The sequence below is a fragment of the Hibiscus syriacus genome, unplaced genomic scaffold, assembly GCF_006381635.1.
Source record: "Hibiscus syriacus cultivar Baekdansim isolate YM2019G1 unplaced genomic scaffold, ASM638163v2 tig00110796_pilon, whole genome shotgun sequence".
Classification (NCBI taxonomy): domain Eukaryota; kingdom Viridiplantae; phylum Streptophyta; class Magnoliopsida; order Malvales; family Malvaceae; genus Hibiscus; species Hibiscus syriacus.
Window position 1 is genome coordinate 331,819 of NW_024062866.1, and position 18,151 is coordinate 349,969.

At 39.0% G+C, this 18,151-nt stretch overlaps 1 long non-coding RNA gene and 2 pseudogenes across 1 annotated transcript; 2 read left to right on the plus strand and 1 right to left on the minus strand.

Moving 5' to 3' along the window:
- Positions 1 to 62: 62 nt before the first annotated feature.
- Positions 63 to 5,300, minus strand: LOC120141357 (annotated as a pseudogene).
- A 2,234-nt stretch (positions 5,301 to 7,534) lies between these two features.
- On the plus strand, positions 7,535 to 8,360 carry LOC120141342. Its single transcript, XR_005517765.1, has 3 exons — positions 7,535 to 7,650; positions 7,753 to 7,803; positions 8,287 to 8,360. It is a non-coding gene; the product is annotated as an uncharacterized LOC120141342 (long non-coding RNA).
- Positions 8,361 to 14,867: 6,507 nt separating this feature from the next.
- LOC120141358 lies at positions 14,868 to 17,645 on the plus strand (annotated as a pseudogene).
- Positions 17,646 to 18,151: the final 506 nt, after the last annotated feature.

Sequence of the window (18,151 nt, forward strand, 5' to 3'; positions counted from 1 at the left end):
TCATAAATGGAGGCAAAAAGAATGCCACAACACTCGAGTGGTCAAAAAAGAGAGAGCAGTCTTCAAAGCACCAGCACTCTTGCAGCCTCATGACTCCTCCAATCTATAACCACAGCAACACAGTGAAAATGATTATGTACGCCAGGCACTAAATGGGACACTTACCGATGCCCTGGCCTTTACTCCTTTGATAACACCGATTCTCTGATTGCATCATCTACAATACATTATGCCATTGACTTCAAACCAACCTGCTAAAAATTATTTGGAAAACGGCATAAAGAGATTGTGATTTCCATAAACAAAACACGAGGAACAAATGTACATGCCTGGTCATTGGCTTCTGCAAAGTTTCAGACCTAGCTGGCTAGCTCCGTCTTGAGAATCTACAACCTTCCCAACAGGTATATTTGGCTATAAAATAAAATAAGGTCAAAAGGCAAGTTAGATACCCAAAAATAGTCCAAAGATATGTAAGAAATAAAGGGAGGGTCATGTATCTGAGCCCACAAAACATAGTCACGGTCTTAAGCACAATCACTGGAAACATAGCCCGTATGATGGTGGTACAGGGCCTGCCACCACATTTGCACCAGTTAGGAGATCGGGTGGCAAAAAATAATATTGAAAAAGAGAGGGGGAAGACAAGTAGACAATTCTAATGATTACATGATATCACTGAAAGGTTTCCTAATTGAACATAAGATAATTCAAGTCATGAAATAAAGATTTTATTCACACCGTTAAACATCAAGTTAAAGACCATTTCTTTACTCATAACTTAATTTCTCATGAACAAGATTCCCCAAAAAAAAAAAGACTAGCTATCACAATGACCCAACCATACAGAAAAAGATAAGGAACAAAGAAGGTTACCTAAATAGAAAATAAAACAGTAAACAGGCAGCTACTACAAGGTAGAAGAAAAGACATTATTTAATTTTGTCCAAAAGTAGGATTCAGAACCTGTAATTCTTCAGACAAACTGTTTTGGAGAACACCAATTGCATTTGGATGTCTATTTTCCGGAAGCGAATCCAAATCTGCCACTACCACCCTGCAAAGATCCCCGACTCACTATCTCCAGAACTTCCAGTATTGTCACAGCCATCTGCTACTGTCTTAACATAAATACCTCAAACAAAAGAACTCACCTCGCAATTGAGGCTCTGCACATTGGAAGTTGGCCCATATACACTTTCAGCAATTTCCACTACCGTTTGATTACATGGTTTGTCCTCCTCTTGATCAACCCCATCACCACCTCCTTTCCAGTTTAAGATGTTCCTAGAGGATCCAGCTACGTCATCCATGTAAGATAATGCCAAATCCTCAGTTTTCTCTTGATACAAGCTATGCTTGCATGACTCCCTTATATCAGAACTAGGAACTTTACATGGAGGAATCAACTCCTGCCTAAGAACAGGTTCACCCAACAACTCAGCAGCCTCTACATTTCTAACTACCGACAAATTATCTACATCCAAAGAAGTCTGCTCACATATGGCGAGGGACCCTTGACTATCAGTTCTAGCCTGCTGAATGATAATTTCCACATTTCTTTCTTCAATGTCTAACAGCCTACTAGACAGCCTATCATCATCCGCACCTCTTCGGTGATCTGGTTTAACTGCTTGACCATTACTGATATGAGATATTCCTCCACTTATAGCACTTTCTAGAGACACAGACTCCAGCCTCAGGGGGCTAATAGAGGCCCGCTTCTCAGGTTTTTCCAGTATTTGTTCCATGGTCTCATCAACATGTTTCTCTTAATTTGTCTTTCTGCAGACCCTAACTGATACCTTGGGGCAACTTCACAAGTTTTTCCGTACGCTGGTTCAGATGCCTCGATGGTCGAGGCCATCTATATCCATCAGGGAAAACAAAGCCAGGAAGCTGCCTCCTACGAACATGAGAAACATAAATGTCCATTCCTGGTTTCCAATACATGTACATGCTTATCTCCTGTCTGAACTCATCAACTGTTCCACGTATATCAAATTGTTGACCTTCTTGACCACTCACTCCCACTTTCCTCTGCAAGCCCATGAAGAATGCACAATGTGCAAACTGCTTCGACTTATCATATACTCAGTTGGGTAAGGATGACACTGCAACATTCCATTTGTGTCCCGCTCTATCTGCAGAGACACATTGAACCATGAGAAAGAGAAAAATATTCATTATACTAAACTAGTATCTAAAAGTAGTACTCGTGCACCAGAAAAGTTGATGTTAAACCATGAGAAAGAGAAAAATATTCATTATACTAAACTAGTATCTAAAAGTAGTACTCGTGCACCAGAAAAGTTGATGTTAACCTTCAAGGTAAGCTGCCGAAGCCGCGACTCTACCCAGCCTTTCCATACCAGTAAATCATCAGCATCTGCTGAAACTATGTCAACTTGTAGATAGTTTCTGTATGCCTCAAAGAAAAGATAAGGTTCAAACAAAGCATACCATTGAGCCTTGCTTAGCTCAATTTCCTACATGATAACAAAATTATCAAGATGAGTGATCAATAGTTTAAGCCTCAATACAGACAGCTAGACCTTAATACACAATAGACTTGTATAATCTCACCTCACATATTCTATTACCATGTTGGAACTGTTCCATCATAACACGAAGGGTGCTTGTAGAGACATTGTAACTGGAATTCATGCAAGGGTAAGCAGGAGTTATTATTGGCATAAGATGAAACCGGTCCCGATGGTTCTTCCGAGGATCCCAGACAGGAAAGCCAAGTTCATCTTCTTCTATTGAGCATAACATAACAGGGTTTGGCCACCTCCACTGAGTATATACTCTAAAAAAAACGATAAACCAGCATACTAGGTATTGCATTGGGATAAAGCTGGCACACACGTGCAACTAGAAGAGCCCAATTTACACCTCCTAAAATCCCGTAACCTACACAAGTGAAAACAAAATTGAAACATGATACGAAAGCAAAGAAGCCAATGAAAAAGAAATCAATAAATACCATTCTTACATTGGAATAAACGCAGCGCCTCTTGGCCCAGAACTTCAGACATCTAAGCGTCATGCGGAAGTGCTAAAATCATACAATTAATCAGAAGTGTAAAATGACAAAACGTAATAGAAACAAGTGTGAGTCAACACACATACTCACCTCAACATTTGGAACGAGTTTAAGGATTGATCAGCAACCCTGCACCCATTAAGACTTCGAACAGTTTGCTCATCAACGTTATGCAGCACAGACCCATGTGAGATGTCAAGGTCCTGTTGATTAGTTCCAGAAAAAACAGATAAATCAAAATTCAGAGCAACTAAACATGTACTGCAAACTTAACATTAAAAAAACTTGTAATGAAACATCAAGAATATTCTATATTGGTCTGTCCCTTCAGCAAACAAAACATTCAACACTCAACCAAAAATTCAGTTAAACTACTCCAAGAACCATACAACTGCTAGTCAAATTCATTCTAAACCCGAACTTATAAATTGTCTAAATATGACAGAAGTCACTTTTTCTTACTGAATTATTGAGAGAAAAAACTAACTTTAGGAAGAAAGGGGCAGCTAAAAGAACTAATATATTAGAATGTATCCATGAGTTGCTAAAGTTCAGATGTAAAGAAGACTTTGACAGTTACTCAAAGGATAATGCAATATTTTAAGCAAAAGAGTACCACATACGCATACCACCTATACTTAAATTTACTTATTTTGTCATAAAACAAATAGGTTATAATATAAGGTTGAGTTGACAACATATCAAGCAACTAAGAAAGATTTCTTTATCATAGAATTGCTTGCAACATCCTGCAATGTGTAAAGAAAACCGTTCCAGGCCTTCACTCGAGTGTTAAGTAATGCAGTTAAGCTGTAGACAAGTAAAATCAAAAGATCATCAAATGGAATACAAACTTACATCTGGAACAACCAAAAGAGATATACTTGCATAAAGAAGATCAATTGATATCCCTAGGAACTTAAATTTCATTACTGGAACATGAGCATCCGGAACTGGTTGAAGTTCAGTGACTTCTTCCATTTCAGCCAATATATCATGCAAAATGATGAAGAAATCTTCCTGGTGCAATTCAAAGTAATGTTAGTAAATCTCAAACTACGTGACTAGCAACTTAATTGAAGGAAAAAGAAAAAAAAATAAGCAGATTAAAGACACCTCACGGTTCACGTAAGATGGTCCAACACACAATGTGTCTAAGTCAGCTCCCGGCCCATGCACCTTTCAAAATAGTGAATTGTGCTTAGAATATGAATATCAAATATTGATTTAACTTGTGACACACATATCAACACAACAATCCATAAAGAAATAACATCAATGACAATTGGTAGATCAACAGACAAAGTTCATGCTCATAGAGAAACCTCAACAACTTTGTATTTCTATGAACACCGAGAAATGTCAGAAAGAAAATAAGTTAATGAAATGGCAGTTTTGAAGCATTAGAGTTTATACTTACCCCTAAACGGTAAGATCCAAAAGTGAAAATGACAGCATTTGCTTCCTCCACCATCTGATCTGTGTATCCCTTTTGACGTGTTACTTGCTTTACCCAACTTTTTACAATCTATAAGGTAATAATCACTTTTCAGAACAAAAAATAAACAAATTAGATCAAACATCTTTAACTAACGTATCAACTAAAACCATCTGCAGTGCATTTGTCACCGTGCAATCACCACCATAACATGCAACTATAGGTGCCTGGTAATTCATAAATGAAACATGAACCAGTAGTCCCAATCAAGACGCAATGCACCAACAACTATTCACATAATCTTCAACTAATGGAAGACAGCAAGCAAACTTCCATTATTTGGTAATTACCTCAGTGATATGACCAAGAACCTCCTCCCTTTTCGCAGACTCTTCTTTGCTCTCGTAAAGCCCAGACTCTATCAAAAACTGAAAGGAAAAAAAAAGGAAATCGTCAATTAAAGGTCACTAAAATATGCGATACTTAACCAGAAAAGACAATAACATTACCTTCTCCAATTCCGTATTCCGTTGAATATCAGCCTCACTTGGCCCCGCAAGTGATATTGGTTTCGTGATTCCATGCTTCTTCGGAGGCTGTGATTCCTGCGGCAAAGATGCACTAGGGATCCGAGTATCCATCGGTTTCAGAAATTAACAAACCCAATAAACGACACCAAAAACACTCAAGCTTCAATCTAACCTCAAACTGACACAAGCTCAAGCAACTGTAACGGGAATCAAACAAATTTAACAAGGTAATGAAATTTAGATTACAACACAAACCGAAATAAAACGAAAGATATAATTTCTTGTCTTATCTTTCCTTTCCTTTTCTTTTTTCAGATGCGTTTTTAAACACAAAACACGAGCGAGACGGAGAACAGATCGGAACCCTAAATGATTAAAGGGTAGGGAAACTGCTTGGGAATTTCAACGAAGAAAGTCAAACACGGATTTTCAAGGAATATAACACCAGATCTAAACTCGATTCTCAATAACAGTACACAAAGGCGAGAGAAAGAGAGACGAAAGATCGAACACGCGGGACGGGGTGGACAAGTGGGTTTCGGCGGGCAAAGGCTGCGTTGCTTTGGTAGGGTTTATTTTGTTATATTTTTTCTTTCCCTTTTGTCCTCTACATTGATTTAAATTGGGTCAGTTCCTCTCTCAATAATTTAGATATTTTGGATTCCACTTATGATCACATTCAGTTTTGCTTTTTCAATTTGGATTATTATTATTTTGGTTGTGAAATCTGTTCTAAGATTTTGTCTTAATTAAATTGAATCGATTTACGTCGTACGCCTGATTTAGTATGTGAGTCTTTCAATGAATTTTTTTTTGTATGCATTATGACTCGAAACTCGAGATTTTATTTAAACGATATCAAACTGTTTATCACTTGAACCAACTCGTTTATCAATTTTGATTATTAGTGATTATAAATGAGTATGAGATTTGGATCTAGCGTTACTTTTAGAAATACATGTAATAATCCAACTTTAAAAATTTAATCAAATTTTAAGTTGAATAAAATAAAGGTAGAAACAAATAGAAAATGAGAAAAAATAATAACTTATATAATCCTTTACGACAATGTCATTTTATGTATTAATAATCATATTAAAAAAATATAGTTTTGCTTATATCATCACACTAATAAATAATTACATAAAGTATATAAATTGTCTACGGGTTATAGAATATTATTTTATTGAGTATCTAAATTATTAAAAATTACAAAATGGTTTCCTGACTACATAAACTTGTTTTGTTAAGTTTCCAACTATTAAAAGTTATTAAATAGTAATTTGACTATTCATATATTCCAAACTCGTTTTTTGTTGAAAATTTGACGGACATCTTATCTAGACATTAATCTGCTGATTGGATATAATAAAAATATATTTAATGATGTTTACTGGTATCGTCGTTCATTACAAGAACTGACTCGATGATATAATGTTTCAAAGACTAGCTCGATGATATAATATAAATAAAACTTTATCCATAAAATATAACTCAGACAATTATGAGATCAAACTTTATATATGAACAAGTTAATATCCAACTCACAAGACTACCGATTATTTAACAATAACTGACAACTTTGGATCATATCAATAGCCAAATGATTATTTTGTAACTTTTAATAGTCGAGAGACTCTACAAAAATAAACCTTATGGTCGATGAACCATTTTATAAATTTCAATAATTAGGAAACTTAATAAAGCATCGTCTTATAACTAGTATACCATTTATGTACTTTACCTGAATAATATTGTTCACATGATCATGTTGTTTAAACTTTAACGAGTCAATACTTATATTATAATAAAAATATAGTATTGTTAAATTGAAAAAAAAAGAATTATAAAACTAATATGAACCTTAAATGTGGGTGTAAGTTGAATTTAAATAAAAAGAAAGTTAGGTTAATGTTTGTTTATTTATTTTAAGGATGTTTATGTTTTATTTGTGTATATGTTGTTTAAGCTTCTAATATTGTGTTTGTATTCGTTTATTTATTTTTGAATGTATCTTTTTTTATTTATTTAGCATTTATAGACATATTCGTTTAATGTTTGCGGACATGTTCATTTAACATTCGTGAACATAGTCCTTTAATGTTCAACGAACAACCCTTTGTTTACCATTTTTGCAAGCAAAAAATGGTGAAAATACACGACTAGACTTTAAATTATTTAGACTTCACATTTTGAAACTTAAAAATTCACATTATATTCAATTTAATACCTAACTTAACAAATATTTAAAAAATAAAAAAATAAAAGAAGAATCGAGTAAACGAGTTTATGAACGAGTTTATGAACAAATCAATAAACAAACTTGTTCATGAACATAAACGATCAAAGCATATTATTTATTCGTGCTCATTTATTAAATATACATATAGATTTTATTTATATTTATTTAGGCATAATATATAAATAAGTGCCTAAATTATACCCCGAAAAAATATTTTAGTGCTTAAAGAATTTTTCGCTAAAAATCCATTACTCTTTATTCAATTTTGCAGGCTGACCATTACTCTTTGGAACATAATGTTCCTCTCGTTGCATTTTGCCAGGATCGCTGTTTAACGCTGTTTAATCACCCTCTTGTTGAAACACTTCACACCGTATATCATGAACCCAAGGTGCTGTATACTGTCATATACTTTTTCCTTGTATTAGTACATTTTGTTTGCTGACCGATAAATTTTTTATAATGTGCATGATACACTCAACAACTTTTACAGGCAGAGATCATGCCTTCAGTTGAGCATATGGTGGCTGCTGCAGACATACAGGTAGAGTCAAAGATTCTCTTGTTCATGCTTAAAGCATAGATAGAAAGTGATAGGACTTTCTTTTGTCTGCAAGGACTCGGCATTTTCGGTAGCAAAAGAGGGGGGGGGGGGGAAAGGAGCTTTGATGATTGTTTTGTTTACTCATTAATTCGAGTGTTGTCTGGTTATTTGTTCAAAGACCTGACATGAGTGCCGTGAGTTCCGAAATGCATTTACTTTTTTAATTCTATATTTAATCTTAAATGACAAAAACAGCAGTAGTCTTTGCCGATAGCTTCTATGATTCTAACATAGATACATCATACATGTATAAATATCTGTTTGCTTAAAACTACTTTCAAGAATAGCACAAAGTGCTTAAGATTCTTTGTTCCAGTGCCATTCGGTTTCACTCGGTTTCCATTACAGAATCCCACCCCATTGAATTTGAGGCTTTGTTGAATATGGTCCTTTGTCATTTAATCGCATATTCTGGTTTTGCAGAAGCTGAATTTTTTTCGACACTGCTGAGGGGATAACAACTAATCTGCGTCCATACTGGTCAAAAGCTACAGAAGAACACGCTAATGTTGTCCAGGCCGTACCCGACATGCTTGAAATCGTTCCCTTTGGGACTTCAAAGGGAAGTGGAGTAAAATTGCTACTTGATCATTGGTTGTCAGTTCAAAGGAGGTACATAACCCCTATCTTCTATCTTCTCTTTCCTTCCACCGAATTCGCTTCGATAAACAGAAATTATCCACGCGGCTAACCCAGCATGCATGCTTCGATAACTCGGATGATGATGCAGGAGGATCCGAGACAGATGATGTTGAGCTGTCAGATTGCACGTTGATGGCGCTTAGATACCATGAGTTGGCAGATCAGCGCAAAGGCGGGAATTGATTGTGACATGTTCCTCATTGGGGTCGTTTTGAGTATGTTTCAGTCTTTTGGCCATAACTTTGGCTACAGGTGTCAGAATCGCATAAGACCTCAATCCGGAAAGCTCTTTTCGACGCACACGCTCTCCACACCATGTGGCCTTTTTTCAACCTCAAATTCTGCCGTTTTCCCCTCCGAATCACTAGATTTAGTTATTTTTTACTATTATGGTAATATTTCGATTGTTAATTAGGAAGTCAATTTAAATCCGATTTAGGCTGGATTTTTGGGAGATTGCTTATTTTATTTCGAATTTCAATTTAGAGTGATTTTCGGGATTTTGCTATTTTGGCAAAATTCGAATAAAGAAATTTTTTTGCTATAACAGTCTGGCTTGTGGACTGCTTTTTGGATTGTTTTTGATTTTATAATATTTTATTAAACCCTAGAGACTTTTTTTCTCTGGTTTTTGGGCGAATTTTCTCTTGTGAATCGTCTGTCGGAGCTAGCCTACAGGATAATCACTATTCTGTCTGGTGTCAGTTGTTGTCAGAGCTTCAACATCTTCTTGGGAAATTTCACCAGTTTCAATGGCTGGAGGTCGTGGTCGTGGTCGTCGTGAGCAGGTTCCGAATGAGGAAGCCCAACGCGTGATCGCAGCGTTCAGGATGTTATGATTGCGGATTTGCAGAGGCAAGTCGCAGAATTAACCCAGCGCCTGGCGGCGCAGGATTTCGAAGATCGTGAGGCCTCTGATCACGATACCAATTCCACTTTCGAAAACCCATATCACAATCGCGCAGGATTCCGGGGCGCAGGATTTCGGGAGCACCGTGGTCGGGAGGAGCGTCATGGAGACCTCGGTTTTCGGGTCGATCTCCCTGAGTTTTCTGGTACGTTACAGGCCGAGGGATTCGTGGATTGGATTAATGAAGTGGAGCGTATTTTTGAATATAAGGAAGTCCCTGATTGTGTGAAAGTGAAACTGATCGCCATCAAACTCAAGGGCAGAGCATCTGCGTGGTGGGAACAGTTACGACGTTCACGAGAAAGACAGGGCAAAGCCAAGATCACTGATTGGGAGAAGATGAAAAGAAGATGAAGGGCCACTTCCTTCCCTTCGGCTACACGCAAACCTTATTTCAGCGACTTCATGCGTTGAGGCAGGGCGCGCGATCAGTCGATGATTACACGGAGGAGTTTTACCAATTGGTCGCCCGGAACGATTTATCTGAGACGGAGGAGCAGATGGTGGCGCGATATTTGGGGGGTTTACGCCAGCCCTTGCAAGATGTCCTCAGCCTTCATTCATTGTGGAGTGTTTCGGAAGCATACCAGCGTGCACTTGCTGTTGAAAAACAACAAAACAGGAGACCAGTGATCAAGAGCGATCACAACAGTCGACCAGTTCGCCCTCAAGAGTCCCGTCCTGCTCAGCAGCCACCGCAGGGTAATTCTAACCCTACTATTAGATGTTTTCATTGTGGTGAACAAAGGCATAGGGCGACTGATTGCAGGAAGCCTGCTAGTCAAAAGGGCAAAAATTTGTTGATTGAGGAAAACGTGGAAGACGAGACTGAGGAGATTGGCGAACCCGTGTATGACGATGATGAGACTGATGATGTGCTGTATGGAGATGGTCATGAGACTCTGGTCGTTCGCAAGAGTCTACTTACCCCCAAGGGCGATTCAGGGGACGATTGGTTGAGAACCAATATTTTCCACACGACTTGCACAGTTGCAGATAAAGTCTGCAACATGATCATTGACAGCGGCAGTTGTGAGAATGTAGTGTCCGAGGAGGTTGTCCAGAAATTGCAGTTGAAGACGGACCGTCATCCTAAGCCATACAAGTTGTCATGGCTAAATAAAGACAGTGAGGTAACGTTGATAGGCGATGCCTCGTGTCTTTTTCAATTGGTAGAAAATATTTTGATAATGCCTGGTGTGATGTTGTGTCTATGGATGCGTGTCATATATTGTTGGGTCGACCTTGGCAGTATGATCGCAGTGTCATTCATGATGGACAGAAGAATACATATTCCCTTAGCATCAAGGGAAAAAAGATTGTGTTGGCACCCCGGCGGGAAGGACTTACTCCTACCCCAGTAACCCATAATACTAATCTGCTTTCTATGTCCAGGTTTTTAGATGAGATTGAGCATGGCGGCGTGGTCTATGCCTTGCTACCTTGCGAGAACAATATAGTAGACGTGGATACAAATTTACCAGTAGAGGTGCAGCGGTTGCTAGTAGAATTCTCTAACTTGATGCCAGAGGATCTTCCTCCTGGACTACCACGAATGAGGGATATTCAGCATCAAATTGACCTTGTTCCTGGGTCAAGTTTGCCAAATCGACCAGCATATCGCCTCAGTCCCAAGGAGGCCGAAGAGTTGCAGCGACAGGTGGAAGAGTTGGGAGAGGGGCTATATCTGAGAGAGTATGAGCCCATGTGCAGTCACTGCTCTGTTAGTGCCAAAGAAAGATGGTTCTTGGCGTATGTGTGTGACAGCCGAGCGATCAACATAATTACAGTGAAGTACCGGTTTCCAATTCCCCGTCTAGATGATATGTTGGATCAGCTATATGGTTCTAAGATCTTCTCAAAATTGACCTTAAGAGCGATTACCACCAAATCAGAATAAGGCCTGGAGATGAGTGGAAGACGGCGTTTAAAACGCCACAAGGGTTGTATGAGTGGATGGTCATGCCTTTTGGGTTATCCAATGCGCCCAGTACATTCATGAGATTTATGCATCAGGTCTTGCGGCCTTTTATGGGGAAATTTGTTGTAGTTTACTTCGATGATATCCTCGTTTATAGTCCGACATGGACTTCACACTTCGATCACCTCCGTGTTGTTTTTGAGATGCTGAAAACGGAGTGCTTGTTTGTCAATCAAAAGAAGTGTTCTTTCTTCACTACTCTGTGACTTTTCTGGTTTTGTTGTGTCTACTGATGGTGTTCATGCAGATCAGTCAAAGATAGATGCAGTCTTGGAGTGGCCCAGACCAAGAACCTTACATGACATCCGAAGTTTCCATGGCTTGGCGTCTTTTTACGTCGATTCATTATAAATTTCAGTACTCTGATCGCCCCTATCACAGAGTGCCTCAAGGGGCGTGATTTCCAGTGGTCTGAGGAGGCAGAGGCCAGTTTCAACTGGTCAAGCAGAAGATGACCGAGGCTCCAATTTTGGCACTTCCAGATTTTGACAAAGTGTTCGAGGTAAATTGTGATGCATCTGGCGTTGGCATTGGTGGTGTTCTGAGTCAGGCAGGTCGTCCGGTTGCTTTTTTCAGTGAGAAGCTATCGGGATCAAAGAAAAATTATTCCACTTATGATCTGGAGTTCTATGCCATTCAGTCCCTGAAGCATTGGCGTCACTACCTAGTACATAAGGAGTTTATTCTGTTTACCGATCATGAGGCCTTGAAGTACATCAATGGCCAACACAAGCTGAGTAGACGTCATGCCAAGTGGGTAGCATACTTGCAAGAATTCACTTTTACGCTGAGGCACCAAGCAGGGAGTTTGAACCGCGTCGCAGATGCCCTGAGCCGTCGTACCTTACTTCTCACCATGAGTACTAAAGTTGCAGGATTTGAGACGTTCACATATATGTATGCAGCTGATCCTTCCTTTGGAAGGATATTTCAGGAGGTAACTGAGGGTCACCGTCATGATTTTGTTTTGCATAATGGGTATCTGTTTCGTGGATTACAATTGTGCATTCCAGATTGTTCATTGAGGCAGCAAATTATAAGTGAACTCCCTGAGATAAGACATTGGCCCTTATCTCTTCTGAATTTTATTGGCCCAAGTTGACTAGTGATGTGGCCCATTATGTAGACCGTTGTTATGTGTGCCAGCGGTCTAAGGGAGTTCTCACCAATGCGGGATTGTACACTCCCTTACCTGTTCCTGAAGCTCCTTGGTTCGATGTCAGCATGGATTTTGTACTAGGCTTACCCCGCACCCAAAGGGCCTCTGATTCTATCTTTTTTGTGGTTGACAGGTTTTCCAAGATGACTCATTTTGTAGCTTGCAGAAAGACTATGGATGCTGACCGGATTGCCCATCTCTATTTCAAGGAGATTGTGCGTTTACATGGTGTCCTCGATCAATCACTTCAGATCGTGATACTAAGTTCATCAGTCATTTCTGGAAGAACCTGTGGGGGAAACTGGGAACACAGTTGAATTTCAGTAGCGCCTACCACCCCCAGACGGATGGCCAGACTGAGGTGGTGAACCAAAGTTTGGGAAACCTTTTAAGGTGTTTGGCAGGAACGAAGCCGAAGCAGTGGGATTTGGCATTGCCTCAGGCAGAATTTGCCTACAACATATCAAAAACAGAACCACAGGTTTAAGCCCATTTGAGATTGTCTATGGTCAGAACCCATCAGGGTGTTGGACTTAGCCCCTATTCCACGTATAGGACGTTTCAGTCCTAAAGCAGATGAGATGGAAAAGTATCTTCGGGGTATCCATGAGCAGGTGAAACAGACCATTCATGAGAGCAATACCAAGTACAAGACTCGGGTCGACAATCATCGTCGTCAGGTACTTTTTGATGTTGGTGATTTTGTTTGGGCTGTATTAACTCGTGATCGTTTTCCTGTTGGTGAGTATAATAAGCTTAAAGATCGGAAGATTGGACCTTGTGAGGTCGTGCAGAAGATCAATGATAATGCTTACAGGTTGCGACATCCCAGTCACTTGAAGACTTCTGATGTCTTTAATGTGAAGCACCTGAGTCATTGTTTTGTGGATCCTGATGACACTACTCTGAACTCGAGGACGAGTTCTTTCCAACCCGGGGTGACTGATGCAGGGGGATCCGAGACAGATGATGCTGAGCTGTCAGATTGCACGTTGATGGCACTGAGATACCATGAGTTGGCAGATCAGCGCAAAGGCGGGAATTGATTGTGACATGTTCCTCATTGGGGTCGTTTTGAGTATGTTTCAGTCTTTTGGCCATAACTTTGGCTACAGGTGTCAGAATCGCGCATAAGACCCCAATCCGAAAGCTCTTTTCGACGCGCACGCTCTCCACCCATGTGGCCTTTTTTCAACCTCAAATTCTACCGTTTTCCCCTCCGAATCACTAGATTTGGTTATTTTTACTATTTATGGTAATATTTCGATTGTTAATTAGAAAGTCAATTTAAATCCGATTTAGGCTGGATTTTTGGGAGATTGCTTATTTTATTTCGAATTTCAATTTAGAGTGATTTTCGGGATTTTGCTATTTTTGGCAAAATTCGAATAAAGAAATTTTTTGCTATAACAGTCCGACTTGTGGACTGCTTTTTGGATTGTTTTTGATTTTATACTATTTTATTAAACCCTATAGACTTTTTTTCCTCTGGTTTTTGGGCGAATTTTCTCTTGTGAATCGTCTGTCGGAGCTAGCCTACAGGATAATCACTATTCTGTCTGGCGTCAGATAACTAGCTGCAACATTCATTGACCATTCTACATAGTTTGAACTGCTGTGATACTTACCAAAATATAGCGACCTTAGTAATTCTACGAGAAATGTTAAATTGTGCTTACTGGCACTGATTTTCTTTTAAATTCGTGAAGGCAATACGTTATATTCGAAAATAGTCTTCCTCAAATAGTATACTAAGTATTCTTAGACAGCACCAATAGGCTAGGGACACCCATTATCAGAACGCACAATTGTAATCAATTTCCTTTTTCCTTATATTTGGCTGTAGATAATGGCAATTGGTGATGGGGAAAATGACATGGAAATGCTCGAGTTAGCATCTCTAGGAGTTGCTCTCACCAATGGATCGGAGAAAACGAAAGCCGTGGCCGATGTAATCGGTGTTAGCAATGATGTAGACGGTGTAGCTGATGCTATCTACCAGTACGCCTTCTGACGAACCCAACTTCACTCTTAAGACAATACAACAATAGCCTGCAATTTTAGGCACTGTAGGGTATTTTCCCCCTTCAAACGGAACAATTAAATTGACGTGGCATAATCGGGGTGAGAATTTGTCCACTTTACCCAATAATTGTTCTTCCCCATACGGTTATCGTATGGTTGCTTTCTTAATAATACATTCCACCATCTTTATTCTCCATAAACATGTAATTAACAATGTAAGTCGAACTAAAACTCCATGAAAGAACTGAACTTAGTTTCAAGTTAAAGGATGAAAGAAATATAACCTCATGGCTGTAAACAGAAACCTAAAACATCATTTGTTTACTCTTAAAACAGCTTTATTGGGGGGGGGGAATGGCGGCATCATTTGCCATAAACAGCTTAGCAGCTTTAAACTATAGTGACCCTTGGAACCTTTGCCACTACCTTTGATGCTGACATTCAAACATTTTTGTCCAACTGAGCTCGAGAATATAGGGACACCTATGGTGCCGAAAAGTTATTGGAATAGATGTAAGTAACCCTATGGTTTAATACTATTCGATACTTGGTTTATGATCTGTATGAGAAACACCATCACTCGGTGACTTTATCTTCAACATATACTTGGGACACCTTTAGGGAGGATATAGGGGTTTTTATGCAAAGAACACAATCACCTTTACGCCCAAGTTTGTCAACGATATCCAAAAACGCGGTGGTACAATCCTTGGGCATCAAGAGGGGGTCATGTCAAATCCAAGATTGTTGACAGCATTCAGGATCGTGGAATCAATCAGGTACATTGAGGTGCTGGGTAGAGTTTCTGTCTGAGCCTCCTCTCTGTTTGTTGAATTTATTCATCAAATTCTTTTTCAAATGGCTGCTACTGCATAGCTTCTAATTGTCTCATTTAGCGCTTCAGGTTTTATAATTGGAGGTGACGGGACGCAAAGAGAGCAGCAGTAATTTTTGAGGTATAGCATTTGGCCATTTCTTATTTCTTCCAAGTGTCAAATAAGAAATATGTTGCATAGTGGTTGATGAATAACCAAGAGTTAGTGAGGATGAATCTACAAGTATTGCCACAATCCCTCTAAGCAATTATTGGCATTAATTTGACTACCAATCGATGGCAACTAATTGTTATTCACTACTTATGTTAATGATCTTGTAGGAAATTAGGCGACGTGGCCTCAAAGTAGCTGTTGCTGGAATTCCGAAAACTATTGACAATGATATTCCGGTATTTCTCATCTTCAAAGTTGTAGTTTCTATAAATTTGTTCTTGTCACCACTTGAAAGACTTGTTGATCAATCCATGAGGAGGCATTGTGCTGGGTTGCTGATTTTGGTTCAGGTTATTGACAAATCATTTGGTTTTGATACCGCGGTGGAGGAGGCACAACGTGCCATTAATGCAGCACATGTTGAAGCTACAAGTATTGAGAATGGCATTGGACTTGTGAAACTAATGGGGCGCTATAGTGGTAGCTTAGTTGTTATGATCATAATAGATTGACTCTTAACAAATTACGTAATTGCTACTGCCTAGTGCCTCTAGTTTTTTGTTTGTTTGTGGAATCGGTGCTTTTGGATCCCTTCTTTATTTTTCTTACTTAACCGCTGCTGCAGGTTTCATTGCAATGTATGCTACTCTTGCCAGCCGTGATGTTGATTGTTGCTTGATTCCGGAATCACCATTCTATCTTGAAGGAAGTGGTGGACTTTATGAATATATCAAAAACGACTCAAAGAAACGGACATATGGTTATTGTTATAGCTGAAGGAGCAGGACAGGATCTTCTTTCAGAGAGCTTGCAGTCCTTGAACCAGCAGATGCTTCTGGAAACAAGCTTCTTCAAGATGTCGGGTTGTGGATCTCTCACGGGATAAAGGTATAAACTTCAATTAATACATGGCTACTGACTAGATGTCTATTTAACATCTACACTGAAATCTTTAACCGTCTATTATCACTTTGTGTAGGACCATTTTGCGAAAATGATGCCCATTAATCTTAAATATATATGTTAATCTCATTCGCTCTTTATTTACTTCGTCCCTACCAAATTCAAATTTCTAGTAATGTGCATAATATTTGACATCAAAACTTTTGCTTTCAGATCCTACATACATGATCCGGCAATTCCTAGCATTGCTTCTGATAATGTCTACTGCACCCTACTTGCTCATAGTGCTGTACATGGAGCAATGGCTGGGTATACAGGCTTCACTGTCGGTCCTGTCATGGCAGACATGCTTACATTCCATTTAATGTACGTTCAACGACACCCTTTCGTAATTTCTCTGTTAGTAAACACCGTTAAGAGTTATTGTCCAAGTGTCCGCTGAACACATCGACTGGGATCGCTGTCAACTCCAATTTCTGTTTGTTACTGGCGTTGCTTTGAGACAGAAACCTAACACAAGTTAAATACAAGAATGGGAAAGAAAGAACTGTAGGTTGCATGGTAGACCTATCAATTTTGACACAATCCCGAAAACTCGATCAGAATTTGAACCAGCTCGATTTGATCATAAATGTCAATCTAGATTGGCCTGACGCCCTGACCTAAAACCAACCCAGTCCACCCAATGACACGGTTCCAGTTGCATGGAAGTAGCATATATATGTATATATATAGGTTAGTCATTGGGTAGATAGCTGCATTTTGTCTCCACCAATATACAAACACTTCCCTGACTGAATTTATGAGAATCAAAAGATGTTTTCTCATGGGTAAAAAAAAAGCTTACAGTTAATATCTTCGTTGTTACTTTTACATGCAGCGCATCACTGGAAACAGAACAAGGTCGTCATTACCGAGGATGTGGGCGAGACTGCTCTCTTCTACCAACCAGCCTAGCTCCTGAAACCCCCGAAATATTGCCAAATCCAAGCAAGAGAAACAACCAACAACGACATTTTGGATAGCGAAATGGAAAAGACAGAACATCAGGGACGGAAGACAATCCTTGTGTGTCAGCAAATGGCTTGTTGGATGTGGACAATTGCAAAGACGGAATATCGGTGACCGAAGACAATCCTTGTAGCCATGAAAGTTCCCTCTCCCATCTTTTTGGTCAGTCAAATTTTCCATCACTTAAAGAGATAGCACTCTTAACTCTAATATCCTTAAATAATCAAGAAAATAACTCAGTCCCTCAATTTCTGTGTTGTATGAATTACTTGGTAGTTGAAATTTTTGGTGGTGTGCTTTGACTTGAGAAGTTCATAGTTTGCTTACACGGGTCTGGAAATGTGGTGATCTGCCTACATTACATTTTTCTTTCTTTTAGTTATTAAATTTTTGTTATACTTGTTAACCGGTCGTATTGAGCTGGGTCGGATTAATTTAAATTTAGGTAAAGGGTAACTTTGCCCCTGTAGTAGACCTAACTTATCACTCTTGCCCTATCGTATTTTCGCATCAATTTAGCCATCAAAGTTGTTTATTGCATCATTTTATACCCACTCTTAACTTAAAACTCTAAATTATAAGTTAGGGTTTATGGTTTAGAGATTATAAGGTACGGTTTAAGGTTATAATTTAGGGTTTTAAGTTAGGGATAGGTCTAGAATGATGCA